The sequence below is a fragment of the Zonotrichia albicollis genome, chromosome 6 (genome assembly GCF_047830755.1).
Source record: "Zonotrichia albicollis isolate bZonAlb1 chromosome 6, bZonAlb1.hap1, whole genome shotgun sequence".
Classification (NCBI taxonomy): domain Eukaryota; kingdom Metazoa; phylum Chordata; class Aves; order Passeriformes; family Passerellidae; genus Zonotrichia; species Zonotrichia albicollis.
In genome coordinates, this window is record NC_133824.1 from 51,616,065 (window position 1) to 51,630,640 (window position 14,576).

The window sequence follows — 14,576 nt, forward strand, 5'->3', positions numbered from 1 at the left end:
TTATCTGCAGAAACAATCCTCTATATGGTATGTGCATGGGGATTGTTTTCAGTCAAAATCATTGAAAATAATTGAAATCATCTGTAGAAACAATCTCCTAAATGGTATGTGCATGGGGATTGTTTTCAGTGGAAATCATTGTAAATAACTGAAATTATCTGTACAAACAATCCCCTATAATGGTATGTGCATGGGATTCTTTTCAGTCAAAATCATTGAAAAGAATTGAAATTATCTGTAGAAACAATACTCTATATGCTATGTACATGGGGATTGTTTTCAGTCAAAATCATGGTAAATAATGGAAATTATCTGTAGAAAAAATTGCCTGTATGGTATGTGCATGAGGATTGTTTTCAGTCAAAATTATTGAAAATAATTGAAATCATCTGTAGAAACAATCCTCTATATGCTATGTGCATGGGGATTGTTTTCAGTCAAAATCATTGCAAATAACTGAAATTATCTGTAGAAACACTCCCCTGTCTGGTATGTGCATGAGGATTGTTTTCAGTGGAAATCATTGTATGATTTCCTGGAGTGCTAAAAATAAGGCAGATTTCACAGAGCACAGCTTTCCTCTTTGCCTTTTCCTTTGAAAACAGCTGTTCACCACATAACCCTGGTAGCTGCTAGCACTTTGAAGGCTCACAAAGACAAATCCATCCTTCAGTGCCTCTGCAGACAAACTGCAATAAGCCCTTCTCTCAGCACCCATCAGGCACAACTGGCTCCACGCATGCACAGGGATGAAGCATCACCTGGAAGTTGTCCTACACAGCATTCATTGTACCATTCCAATCAGGAATAGGAAACAAAACAGATCACGTTTTTGGGAAGCACCTGATGCAGATAGGTTTGCCTTCATGACCCAGGACAAAAACCATGAATGAATTTCTGCATTTTGTTATTCATTACATAAAAGGCCACAACACCTTAATGGGAACAATACATTTTTTTCTCTACTTCCTCCTTCTCTCCCTTCCAAAACAGCTTGTGCAACACCAAGGGAGCAGAGGAAAGGGAGCAGATGGTGAGAGATGCACCCTTTAGCAGAGCAGCCCAAAAGTCTCAATTCAAACCCTCCAGAGAAGGGCAGGTGCTGCAGCAGCTGCTGCTGATCACAGGAACGTTTCCAGGCAGGCTGAAAGAACCCAAGGATCCCTGCACAAAATGTTTCTGCTCTACCTGCAGCTCAGCAAGGCTGACAGGTGTTTAATGCCTTTTTCTCCACCCTTAACACTCTGTTAATAACTGCCTGACTGAAGTAAAATAAAAACTCCTTGCAGTACTTATAAATATAGGTACTTTGTGCAAGATGCAAGAGAAAATTCTTATTTTAGGAGAATGCATACACATTTAAATACCTTAAACACATTTAAGACAATGTGGCTGTCCTTCCCAGACAGAACTTTTCCAGATTTCTCTGCAATTCTTTCCAGTCTCAAGGTTTCAAGGACTCCTGTTCATAGAGGAAAATTTAGAGCATTTCCATTCAAATAAAGCTCAGCATTAGCATATGCAGTCTACAGCCTGAAAATGAGGTTGCCAGGGGATTACAGTGTGCTGTTCCAAGAGAAAAATAAAACAGTAAATCCACATGCTAGAAGTTGCTAACTAGAATCAGCTGTAACCATAAAGAACTAGTCATAAAAATGGCTTTTCTTAATGAGAAAATAAGAAAAATAAGAATTTTTCTTATGTTTTAACAGCAGGTATTACTAACTCAAGAACACAGGTATTACTTTTAAAAGGCAGGAAGCATAATACTTTTATAAAATTCTGTTGACAAGTTCCCCATGGGACATTTATTTTGATGCTGGGTGCACCAGTGCCTTTCTCAGTCAAATTTTTCTGCTCATTTTATTTTCCATTCTTGCAGCTGGATGTGCACTGGACCTCCAGAACCACAAGAAATCCCAAAGGAGGAATTTCTGTGAATGAATGCTTCTCCCACAGTTCACTCAAGAGCACTGCATCCATTCATCAATGAAAAGCTGAAACTTTCAATACAGAATAAAACTATAATCCCCTCCATCCCTCCACTGGATTAACACCAGTCTTCAAAAAAAAAAAAAAAAAAGGTTGGAACAAAAAGATTGAAAACAACTGCCATATGATGGAATGAAGGGATTATTATATTTACAGTCATAAAAATGTTTCCCTTTTTTTAAAAATTAGTCTCTTAACATGGGACATGACCATTGTTCCTCTGAATATGTCTGGGAGTCATTCTTAAAGTATCCTAGCACAAAGAACCTACCAAAAGAGGGTGAAACCTCAGTCAATCCTAAACTAATCTAATTTTTTGCAGATATTCTCTCAGTTTAATTACAGAATGAGTCATGTTTAACTATCCTTCTAGGTTACAAATGAAGAGTTCCTCAAATTTTATTCTGTGTATATAAATAACACATGTGACAATTTAAAACACTTACAAATATTTTTTTCCAATATAAATCTGCTGATAACACACATAGTTCCAAAATGAGAACAATGTTTGTTTGGATTTCTGAGACAAAGGAGATATGTTATTACTATGTAATGTGTTTTTCTTTTCAGAATAGAAACACAAATCAGATTATTTTAGATAATACTACAAGAAGAACTTGTCTCAGTGCATTAAAAGCAGGAATGAAATAATCTAAAAGAATTATTTGAAACTATTTGATATGAAAAAACTGTAGTTAGTGGATTTCAGTTTGCAGCCTTTCTTTCCAGGGGTCTATGGACTATTTAAAGAGGGGATCCACAAAATATTAGTTATGAAAAACAGTGTAGGGTAAGGACAAAATATTTGGGTTTATTTGCATTAAGATCTGGCAAAGGAAGAAACACTTGAACACTGTTGCCTTCCTTCAGAGGAAACAACAATTTTTCATAAATGGGCTTAAGAAATTACTAAAAAAGAAACAAAAAATTTAAAATGCAGTTTCCCTCCTCTCTAAAGAAAACCAAGGGTTTACATCATAGCCAGGAGATTATGAATTGTATGGAGACTGATACTGGGAGGCAGAATCCTTAATTTCTTTAAGAAGTGTTTAAGAAAATTAAACCCAGGCCTTTTTGCACTGGTTGAAGGTGATGCTTTCCTCTATGAAACAGGGAAGTCACTAAAATAAAATGATTGTCAAGTTCCAACCCAATGGTCTAGGCAGAGAAAGGGGAGGAAAAATGCTGCCTATATTTGTGAATGGAGCTATAACTTGTCTACCTGTGATATTTTAAACTTTGATACTTGTAGATATAAATAAATTAATCTACTCCCACAATTTACATTACCAAATACACATACCTATTGTTTAGACACAAAAGTGAAATCTATCACTTATGAGCTTTAGAGTCATAGGCTGAGCTGAACTTACAGTTACATTCCTCTCACACAAGTGATGCCTCCAGTTTCAGCTTTTCTATTTTTCACATTCTGTGCTGCTTTAGTGGTGGGTCTGAGCTCCATATTCAGGGATGGTGAGCTCTGTGCCCAGAGCAGGGAGACAAAACAATTCCTGCTCCAGCTGGGCACCAAGGACAAATGATCCCAATCTCAGCCCAGGAGCACAAACCCCGTGGGCTGCAGAGAGAAAAACAAGCAGGGTGGGAGTGCCTGGGCTAAAGCTGGAATGGGACAATGAACTGCAAGGTGCAAATGGAGCAGAACTGATCCCAGGGAGAGAGCCCGGGAGCGCTCCTGCATTTTGGGGCCATTTTGGTTCATCTTGGGTGCAGCCCTGGCTGGGCTCTGGTGCTGCCCAAGGTGGATCCATGGAGGAGATGCTTTGAATCAATCCCTGCTTGATTCTGCAGCTCTGTCCAGCCTCTGCTCTAGTGCAGCCTGCACAAGGCATCACAAATACAAATATTCTGATAGGAAACACCGTGCTAGGTGGGTCAGTTCTCATCCTGCAGCAGAGTGCAGGTGACAACTTACTGCCCATTCTTTTACTTTCTCCATAAACAGCCCCACATTTTCTGCAATCGAGCACAACTCCCTGAGCTACAGTGACTGTTTACCTGAATAGGTCCATGGGAAATATCATACAATAACCAGAGCATGTTTCCTGGCAGAGTCAAGATTAATGAGTTACAATTTTAGAAGCAGTACTACTCATTTGGGCCTTTTGGCTCTCATTTTTTAATGAGGTAACCTTCTATCTTTGCACCTTCATTTCCATCCTATGAATTAATCATCAAGTGTTATCCATACAAAGGCTCTCAATGTTTTCCTAGTTTAGATATGATTTCAAGGCTCATTATTACATTCAGTCACCAAGAAATCACTTCTGCATCACAGCTGTATTCCACCTACAAAAGCAAGACTTCTGTTGAAGACAACTGCTGAAGTGTAGGTATTCCATGGCAAGAAACATGAATTGTGTTGATCTGTTCATAAGGCAAAAAATAACGAGAGGTTGAGCATTTTAATAACCTGCTAATGTCACCAACTGGGTAAATTGTGACAGGAAATGCATCTTGGTCTTGTGTTACTGGCATTAGGCTGCATTTTCCCTGCAGTGCTCTGGTAACCCTCTGCAGTTTGTGCAGTGTTCTGGTGACATGCTGTTCCTACAGGTGCTGAGTGGGAAGGTTACAGTGGGGGGTGTGATGGATCACTCTCTGGGGAAGCACAGAGATCTGTGTGTCTGTCTGACAGCCCTGGAGTCTTATGATCACCTCAGGAAGCAACTGTGCCCTTCAGTCTTGGTGCTGCTGTTTATTCAAGGCACAAGTGGCTACCAAGATTTCCATGGCTATCTCAGTGACTGGCCCTCAGCAGCTCTTCCAAATGCAGCAAACACTGTTTTCCAGCAGTTTTTGTTAAAATAGCACCGGTGTTCACTGGAAAGTCCTTTTATTCTGCAGTTAGTGAATCTTCATCAGAAAGTTGTAGGAAAATTAAAACCAGGCACATTCCTGTTTCACAGTTAGATGCCTAACACAAACTGAAAGGAAACTCTGAAAACAAATTAAATGAGAAAGGATTTTTAAGGATTATAATTTTTTGCCTAGATGGTTATTCAAATCAGGCTCCTTTGCCTAATGATTACATTTTAATTTTTGTACTTAGGCTCTCACATGCACATATGATGAGTAGAAAACCTACCACGACAATTTATTGCCTGCAGTTTCAAATTATTTGTCAGAAAAGATGAGTGTCAAACTCAATGCACTGGTTTGTTCCTGCTCTGTTCTCATAAGATAAAACCAAGATAAAACATGCTCTATGGACCTTTTCAAGCACCAAGTAAGCACACTATTCATCAACTCACCTACAACCATGTTTTAGAGGGTTTTAGGATGATAAAGGAAGGTTTTAGGATGATAAATGCCCTAATGAGGGGATGATTTTTGAAATGGCAGATCAATTTTTGCATACACAAAAGTTTCCAGCAGCCATAAGGGCCATGCTGGCTGTGACACATGAGAGAGGCAGTGATGGTGGAGGGACAGGGAGAAGCACAAACCTCCATGTGGGTGGTTTACACCACAGCATCAGGGAGTGGCCGGAAGCAACATCTGATTGTAACATCACATGATCGTGTCATTAAATCATGGGTAAATATTTACTGTCTTCTTCCTGCCAATTGCATTTATGCTTGATGAGGCAGGAGAGAGCAGCTTCCACACAACCCAAACTTTACTCATTGAATCTACTTCTTTACTGAGCAGCTTAGAAAACAACACAGGAAAAATGCGGTTTAATAAGACAAAACTGATGCAGACTGATAGATATCTTTAGCTGCATTTGACACTGAACCCGGAGAAGAAGTTTTTTTATTTATATTCTTTATAGTTTTATATTCTTTATATTTACTTTATATTATTTATATTATTTTATATTCTTTATTTTCATTTTTTTTATTTATCTTCATATTTTTATATTATTCTTTGTATTTTATATATCTGCATTTGGCACTGAGCCTGGAGAAGAAGTTGAATTTTTTTATATTCTTTACATTTACTTTATATAATTTATATTATTTTATATTCTTTATTTTCATTTTTTTTAATTTATCTTCATATTTTTATATTATTCTTTCTATTTTATATATCTGCATTTGGCACTGAACCTGGAGAAGAAGTCAAATTTTTTTTATATTCTGTGTATTTTTATATTCTTTATATTTACTTTATATTATTTATATTACTTATATATATAAGTATATATATTACTTATATATATGAGTATATATATACTTATTATTTACATTATTTTTATATTTTTATTTTCATGTTATTTTATATTCTTTATTTTCATATTTTTATCTTTATATTCTATATTATTTTTATATTATATTTTTTTAATATTCTGGTTTGGCTTTCCCTTGTACAGCAATGCTCAATTCCCATGTTTGCAGATCAATATAAAGCATTTGAAAGTGCTTCGATGAAAGACTTCATATAAATGTTATTTAACAGCTCTTGAATTGTTGCTTACTTAGTATTCACAAGTCATAAAATAAAGACAGCTGCTGTCAGTTCCACTTAATCTGATAGGAAAAAAAAATCTTCATATAAGGAGAAAAAACCTCAGGAAAAGCATTAAGAAAAATACTGGTTTCTAAAACTGAGCCTTGCATCTTTTATTTCAAAACTTATGGATGGAAATATTATCTGACTTCAATAACTGATAATTACTGAAGACGGATCATTTGTGAAAGATTCCTCTTGAGTAATTTCTATTATCATAAAAAGTATTGTTATTATTCCTACTGACTTTTCAGAAGTATCTGCAAAGACATCAAGGAGTGATCTGGTAGTGGAATAAAAATGGCTACAGCCAATATTTGGAATCTTTTTTGTTTTAGGAAAGATTGATGAGAAAAATCAATGCACTCTGTGTGATTGGACCAAAAAGCACTGTCCATGCAACACAACTGATCAAAAAATTACAGTCAGAAACAAAGACCTAAAGATGAGATTAAGATGAGGTTAAATATTTGTGTATCAGCATCATAGTGATGTGGCATCATACAGACTTAGGCATCAGAAATATTCCTTGTCTTGGTACTGACTACCTTTGTCAGCACTGCCATAGACACAGGAGGATTTCACACTCTGATTTTTCTTTCAGCCCAGAATGAACACATGTACATAGAACTCACACATGTGGGCAGAGGAGAGAGGAAATATTTCAATCTTAAGGTAGTTTCTCTTACCACACTGTCTTTTTCCTGTTGAAGGTAGCAAAGCTAACACATTGTGAGGCTCAGAGAGACAGGCTTCTGCTTTACATTCATAAATTCTTTCTTCTTAAGCAACTGCAAGCAGCACAAATTAATATAATTTAGTCTTCATTAACACAGAGTAATAGGATATGTTGTACACAAATTATGATCGAAAAACTAAATGAGCATCGAGAGGTTTGGCATCTCCATGTCAGACAGATTTCTGCCTAGCATCTGGCATTCTGAGGTTTGAAGGATAAACCCCAATACTCTGTGGGCTCTTATTGCAGAATGGAGTGGTGAAGCATTTTGAGACAGCATTGTATTTGCCCATTTGGCTTTTGTGGGTTCTTGGGGGTTTTTTCTACTTCTGTTGGGGTTGGGATTGGAGGTATTTGAGATGATAGTTCACGTTTAGACTTAAGTGTTTATTGTTTTTATTAATGTTATGGCTTTCCAGCCGTGAGTTCTGTAGTCTTTCATTAGCAGGACACAAAATGGCTAACTATCTCCTGTTAGAAGGTCTCTAAAGGCTAAGCCATCCAATTAAGAAATGATATTTAAATTATTTTCTCTTTTAGCTCAATAACTGATCACTCAAAAGTCCACTATGCAGACTTCTCTGTTTAATTACAAAATACTACCCAAACCCATGAAGAAGAAGGAAGAAGAAGGTAAAGAAGGATAACCTGTCTCGGCCCTATAACCTCCTTCCTTCTTCACATTTATTTCTATATTCTAAAACCCCAAACTCCAAGTTTTTCACCCTGTGATATTACACACTTCTGACCAACTCCACACCCATAATCCCAGTGCAATTTATCAATTTTGGAAGCCAGTTTCTCAGCCTCAGGTTAAATGCAGTATTTTCTTAAGAGTTAGTGCTTATTAGTACAGAAAGTCTAAAATTCTCAGTATCCCAGGTGCCAACAGTTTTCACTCTTCCTCAGCAGCTGAGTGCCTGTGGTGATGTCTAAAAGGCAGCCTCTACAGCAGCAGAGCCTGCAAGTCACATCCCAAGCCATGGAAAGACAAGTTACTTATCAAAACTCCTTTTCTCCCTGATTTCTGCTGCCCATGAAAGAAAGGAACCCAAGCAACAGACCAGAAAGACCAAAATGATGGGGGAGCTCAGACTGCAGGCAAACCACAGAGTTTGTGTGGTGCCTGAGGGATGCTGAGGGGACAAACAACTACCTTGGAAGCACTACTTAACGATTTCCCACACACCTCACTTGGGTCCCCTTTGCTAGAACGACTGTGAGCTTGCCATTAAGTGAACATCCCCCTAAATGAAATGTGAGTTAGAGCAGGAGGATGTGCTCCAGTCATTTCTGGAATTCACAGAAATTCTGGAATTCCCTGCTCTGCCCCTGGAGCTGAGCTGACCCAGCAAGGGCACCCAGTGAGGGGCATTTGCTGAGTGCTGTGAATGCAGAGGAGCCCAGGAAAGGGGGCAGAGGAGCATCCCTCCCCTCTCCCTGCCCTCCTCAGGCTACAGGGAGGAGTGAGTGGTTCAGTGGTTTTTTCCTGGTCTTGCTCTGCAGTTATCACTACATAAGGCAATGCAGTGGCTCAGGGCATTCATTTCCCTGAACTCAAAGTCAACTGCTCACTCTGACTTCTGCCTCCACCTGATGAATTACTTGTCTGCAGTGCCTGACCTATAAATAAACACAGCATCTGTTGGAATGCAGGTCTGAGAGCCTGGCTCAATAAATCACTCTCCAGAAAATCCCAAAGCTACAAAAACTCTTTCCACTGCTTCTGTCCTTTCCCCTCCTCTGCCGTCCCATCCAGGGGGAAAAATTTCTGTGTTCTTGCTTTTTCTTTTCCTGTCCTTTACTCTGCCATGCATAGATCTATCTTTTCTCCCATCCAGAGGGAATAATTTCTGTGGTTTTGCTTTCCCCTTTTCAATTTCTCAAAGGCATACCTTCAAGAATAAATAGGAAGACAATAGCCAGAGCAGCTGCAATCTTTTATATGTGGTGAGAGCCTTCTAATGCAGTGGGAGGCAGAGCATGGCTCTCTCTAATACATGGCAACTGCCCATTTCCTCAAGGACAGTACTGAAGCCAGCATTAATGGGAAATGCCCCTTTACCTGTAGCAAAACACATAATTTTGTTTGGCTGAGGTGGTTAAAAGTAACAGATTTGGAGTTGGCATTTTACCCCTGAAAGATGATGCAACTGCTATGAAAACAGACGTATTCTTTCCTGTTAAGTTTGTAAAATTATCAAATGTAAAAAAAAAAAAAAAAAAAAAAACCCAAACAACTCATTGCAGAATAATGAAAGACAGAGGAACAAAATTATTACTTCTAAAAATATCTGTAGATGAAAGCAGTATTACATTTCTTCAAGAATAAATAGGAAGATCCTCATAATTCAAGAAGAAAATTGTTGAGTTTCCACAGGGGTTGAAGTTGGTCTCTTACAAGTTCATTTTCTCCTCAGTAAGATATGAGACTTAATCAGAATAAATGTCTGTGTTTACAGAGGAAAGAGCTGAAATCAGAATGGGCTTGAACTCAGATGTTCACTTTCACCAGGCCGTGCAGCATCATCTTTTGGCAGAAATACTTCTGGTTTAAGTTCATCATTCAAGTGACAGGTCTACCACAAACAGCAAAAGAAGTTTTATGAAATAATATTGTTTTATCTTGAAAAGAAAAAAAAAAAAATTGATCACCCCAAAAATTAGCATCAGGATTATGTATAGTTTTGGTGTTAAGCTGAAAATTTCATGGGGACACCTCCCATGCAGATGCAAATATCAGATGGGAGTTTTTATAATCTATCACAAATCAGAGCAGAGGCTTTGGTAAGAAATTACTTCAGGTAAAGATTCAGGGGGAAAGGAAGTCCTGCAGCTGCCCAAGACTTCTGGCCTTGGTGCTGTGTTGGACAAGTGCAGCCTAGCTACTCAGGCAGCATAAATTCATTCCTTCTCTTTCTTTGTGAAAAACAGAAAATATGACACTGAAAATCTTTTGGGCAATAACTGCTGCAATTCCATCTCCCCTTGTACACAAAAAAACCTTTTGCTTTCAAAAGCTCATTTTAAAATATTTTTCCCCAATAATTTTTTTCTCTTATTTTCAATAATATGCTCAGAATGTAGATTAAAATACTAAAAAATGTTTTAAAATTATAATATTATCCAGGTTTCAAAGTGTAATTCAAGAACTCATTGCCTTATTAGGAATTTTCAAGTGCATGTGCATTTTTCACTCTTTACTGAAGAACTTCATATGCAACTTTGAAACACATTCCACAGACCCATTGCAACTATTAAACCTTTGAAATAGATTCCATAGACCCATTCCAACCCTAAAACTTCAGAATAGCTAATGAGGGAAGAATTATTTATAGCTTAGCCTTTGGCAGAAGGAATTCTAAACAATTTCTGAATCAAGCTCTATAACTTCAGAAGGAAAAAATAAAAAAAGAAAAAAGAAAGAAACCTCTGAAGCCAAAGGGATAAAAGAGAAAAGTGAGGTACTTTTTTCTATGAAAGTATTGGCATTTATGCTCCGGTTGGGTTTGTAATTTTAACAGCAGCTCTGGTACTTTACACTGAAGGCCTTTGATGCACTTTGCCAGCCATAATGAATGCATCTTAATATTTCTCTAAAGCAGCAAGGTGGTGTCCTCAAACTAAGCACGAGAAAATGACACAAATACACAGAAAGGATTTCTGACCCATTTTGGAATGCATTGAGCCACTGAATCAGACAGTGTGCAAATTTCAGATCAGCTAAAAGCAAGTAGTCAGGCCAGCTCAGGGAGCATGATGAGAACACAGAGAAAGAGCTCCCCAGGAAGCTGGGAAGCTTTTCTATTCTAGTCTGCACTGCCAAAATGAAAGGAGCTACTGCCCCATTTAGGAACAGAATTCCACATCTTCACCCTCTTGAAAAATACCTTTTATGCATATATGTATTTTATATATCTAGATATAAAATACTGTCTATATATAAAATATTATTATAATAATATTATAAAAAATAAAATATTACCTACTGCAAATCAATGAGGTCCATGGAAAACTGAGGAGAAAGGAAAAAAAATGTTATTCTCATCATGCTCATATGGCAGAATATAGGACTATGAGGTAGGAAATAGGATGCAAAAGAGACAATGCTATTTTTTGCATTTATTTCCCTTTATTGCATGCATTATAGTCATTATTTGTCATACCACTGTGTAGTGTGACAAAGAGGTTCACGGGAAAGCATATCCAGCTAAACTCTCCTTCCTTTCTGCCAGCTGAATGACAAAAATGTTCTGCCCCCAGTACTTTAAGAATTGGAGAGATGCTGTTAATTAACCTGTTCCAGGCGCAGAAAATTCTCTGTGGATGGGAGTTAGTGATTTTTTTCTAACTGCTAATGATTTAATTGAGAGATGAACAGGAATTACATATGGTAAAATTCAGTTTCTGACAGAATTTTCAGTCAATACTCAGTCATTTTCTCCCTTGTGTTGCAAAAAGGCAGTGTGTTTATCACTGTGAAGATTACAACAGGTTAGGGAGTAATCCCTGCTGGACAGCCTGGGTCTAAAATAGCAAAGCATATTTTTATTTCATGCTACTTATGCTGGACTGATTTAGCCCATTCATGGCTTAAGCACTGTGTTTAATCCTCAGAACTCTCAAAACAAACAGTCCATAATACTCACATGAAATGCTGGGTTTTTTTCAAGTGCAACTGAAGAGATTATTCCAACCCTCGCCCGAGCCCCAGAATGCACTGCCCAGGTCAGACAATACGCCAAGATCAGACTCTGGAAACATCAAGGTGATCAAAATCTGCCTCTGGTGATGAGATGAAATGGATCTTCAATTTGTCCTGTTTCTGGGGTTCTGATCAGGACTAAAGGACTTTCTGTCAATTAAAAAAAAAAAAAAAATAGAACATATTAGGCTTTATTTAAACACATCTGGGGCACTGCCTCTATCTCCCCCTTTTTCTGTTTATCCAAGAGGGATTTCAGAGTGATATGTTCTCTCAATGATCCCTTGACTTGTGGAAGAGGATGGAATGCCAAAGGTGTGATGAACACCCCAATCCATTAAAAATGTGGCTGCTTTCTTTCCTGTGTAGGCTGCACTATTATATTTGTGGGGTGTCCTGTGACAAGGAGGAATGATGAATGTGACTCCATGTTCTCAGAAGGCTAATTCATTATTTTATGATACTATATTTTATTAAGCTATCCTAAAGAATACAGAAAGGACACAGACAGAAGGCTAAAAAGATAGTAATGAAAACTTGTGACTCTTTCCAGAGCCCTGACACAGCTTGGCCCTGATTGGTCATTAAATCAAAACAATTGACATGAAACAACCACCTGTGGGTAAACAATCTCCAGCACATTTTCAAAGAAGCAAAACACAAGAGAAGCAAATGAGATAATTATTGTTTTCCTTTTTCTCTAAGGCTTCTCAGTTTCCCAGGAGAAACATCCTGGGTGAAGGGATTTTTCAGAAAATATCAACGTGACACTGGACCATTGTCTGGTTTTATTCCTTGAGGCACACCCAGTGAAGCAAATGCTTGCAAAAGGTGATGACAAACATGCCTGGATCTTTGTCTGAAAACATCAAGGTGTAATTCCAAGAGGACCATCCTGCACGTTCTTACAAGGAAAGGAATAAGACAGTATCAAAAGGGACAAATCCATGTAAAACTGAAAATCTGGAGCCAGCTCTCTGAACCATGGATATTTCTGTGCAGGAGGACCCAACATGGAGCAGCCAGTGGGTGTGGAGAGGAAGCACTACTCAAGGACTACCCTGCCTGGACAAAATTAGGAATTGCAGGGAATTTAGGGGTGATTTCATGCCAGTAGGACCTGTTTACTTCACACATTCAAAATCTGGAGCTAAATTCATGCCTCATAGGCAGCAATTCATTCTATAATTTCATCAATGGAGAGCATTTGATGTAAGCACATGAAGTTGGCTTCAGCTGGCAGCCACATCAGCCACTTGGCAAACAAGGATTTAGGGAAGAAGTTGCCATTTTTTTCCTAGAAGTCTGCCCATGTTCCATCAAACCTTGGCTGCACGACAGCCAGATACAATGAACCAGCTGGTGAGAGCCCAGAACTGCTTGTTCTGGGCTTCAAAACCTACCTGGGATGCTGGGAAAAACATTGAGAGTCACATTCTTATAAAAATATTGAGAGTCACATTCTTATAACCAGCGCTGCACAGAGAGTGGTATCAGCACTCACTTGGGCATCAAACCCTACAGATCTAGTCACACCTCTGACCTGCACAACGCAGCTATAACCCAAAAGGAATGGTACTAGAAGGTGAGCAAGATTTCCAGGGTTTCAGCTGTAAAGTCAAGCTCAGAGTTGGTGATGTGTGATATCAAAACATCTGAAAAGCCCTTCAGGGCACAGTAATTTTACACACAAGAATCAGAATTATTAAAAAATAGCTCATCAATCACACTAAAATATTCAGTCTCATCTGACTTTTTTTCTATTTATGACCTTCCATTACATCTTACAGTTTATTTGCATGGGACAAACTTTCTGTGTTGGACAGCAGCACTAATGGTGGCTGCACATTAGGGTCAAAGATCAAAATAGTCCTGCTGAAAGGAAAAGTGAGAAATTACTAAGGTAGATGTTGAAATATTTACTTCCTTTCATGTGATTTATTTCTGCGTTAATGTTCCTGTACCATGTCCTGGCTCAATGCTTGGGCCACAACTCCCACCATAAGTGCAAATATGGTCTACTAGTACAAATTCACTGGAAAACCTGAAAGCTGCATGGATTTTCCACCCTTACAGACAAAATTACATTACTAATAAAATTCATTTCTTAATCATAATGCCTCAGCACTCATATAAAGAGCAGAGTTTCTTTATATTCTTCTCAATTTTCTCTCCAAATTCATTTGCCCTCTTTATGTTCATCTCTACATTCCTTCATTTGTATTACTGGAAAAGCAGTGACCAAATTCACCATCAGAACTTATTTCCCTCATGAACTTTCATATGGCTCCCTATTTGAGCTCAAGCTCAGGGGAATATGTTTTCAAAGAATATATGTTGAACATAGAGAAAAGTAAAAATCCTTCCATTAATTAAGAGACTCCACTTTTCCTTGAAGTTTAGGCTGGTTCCAAGCCCCTCCTAACCAAGTCCAAACCACATCATTACAGCCTACAAGACCCATCATTTTATGTTGTTGAAAGTTGACTCCACCTTGGTTAGGAGGGGCTTGGAACCAGCCTAAACTTCAAGGAAAAGTGAAGTCTCTTAATTAATGGAAGGATTTTCACTTTTCTGTATGTTCAACATATAGTCTTTGAAAATGTGTTCCCCTGAGATGGAGTTCAAATCATCATAGTTCTATGTTTTGTTAACCTATTCCAG

The 14,576-nt window shown here is 38.0% G+C and overlaps 1 long non-coding RNA gene across 2 annotated transcripts in view; it reads right to left on the minus strand.

Annotated features, from left to right (window-relative positions):
• The window catches only part of LOC106629675 (uncharacterized), a 163,270-nt gene that overhangs the window by 40,620 nt on the left and 108,074 nt on the right, over positions 1 to 14,576 (minus strand). For both annotated transcript variants that reach the window (XR_012580922.1, XR_012580921.1), the window contains exons 3-6: positions 13,723 to 13,787; positions 11,857 to 12,062; positions 11,193 to 11,222; positions 7,158 to 7,259 (exon numbers count right to left, since the gene is read on the minus strand). This is a non-coding gene — a long non-coding RNA (uncharacterized LOC106629675). The remainder of the gene's footprint in view (positions 1 to 7,157; positions 7,260 to 11,192; positions 11,223 to 11,856; positions 12,063 to 13,722; positions 13,788 to 14,576) is intronic.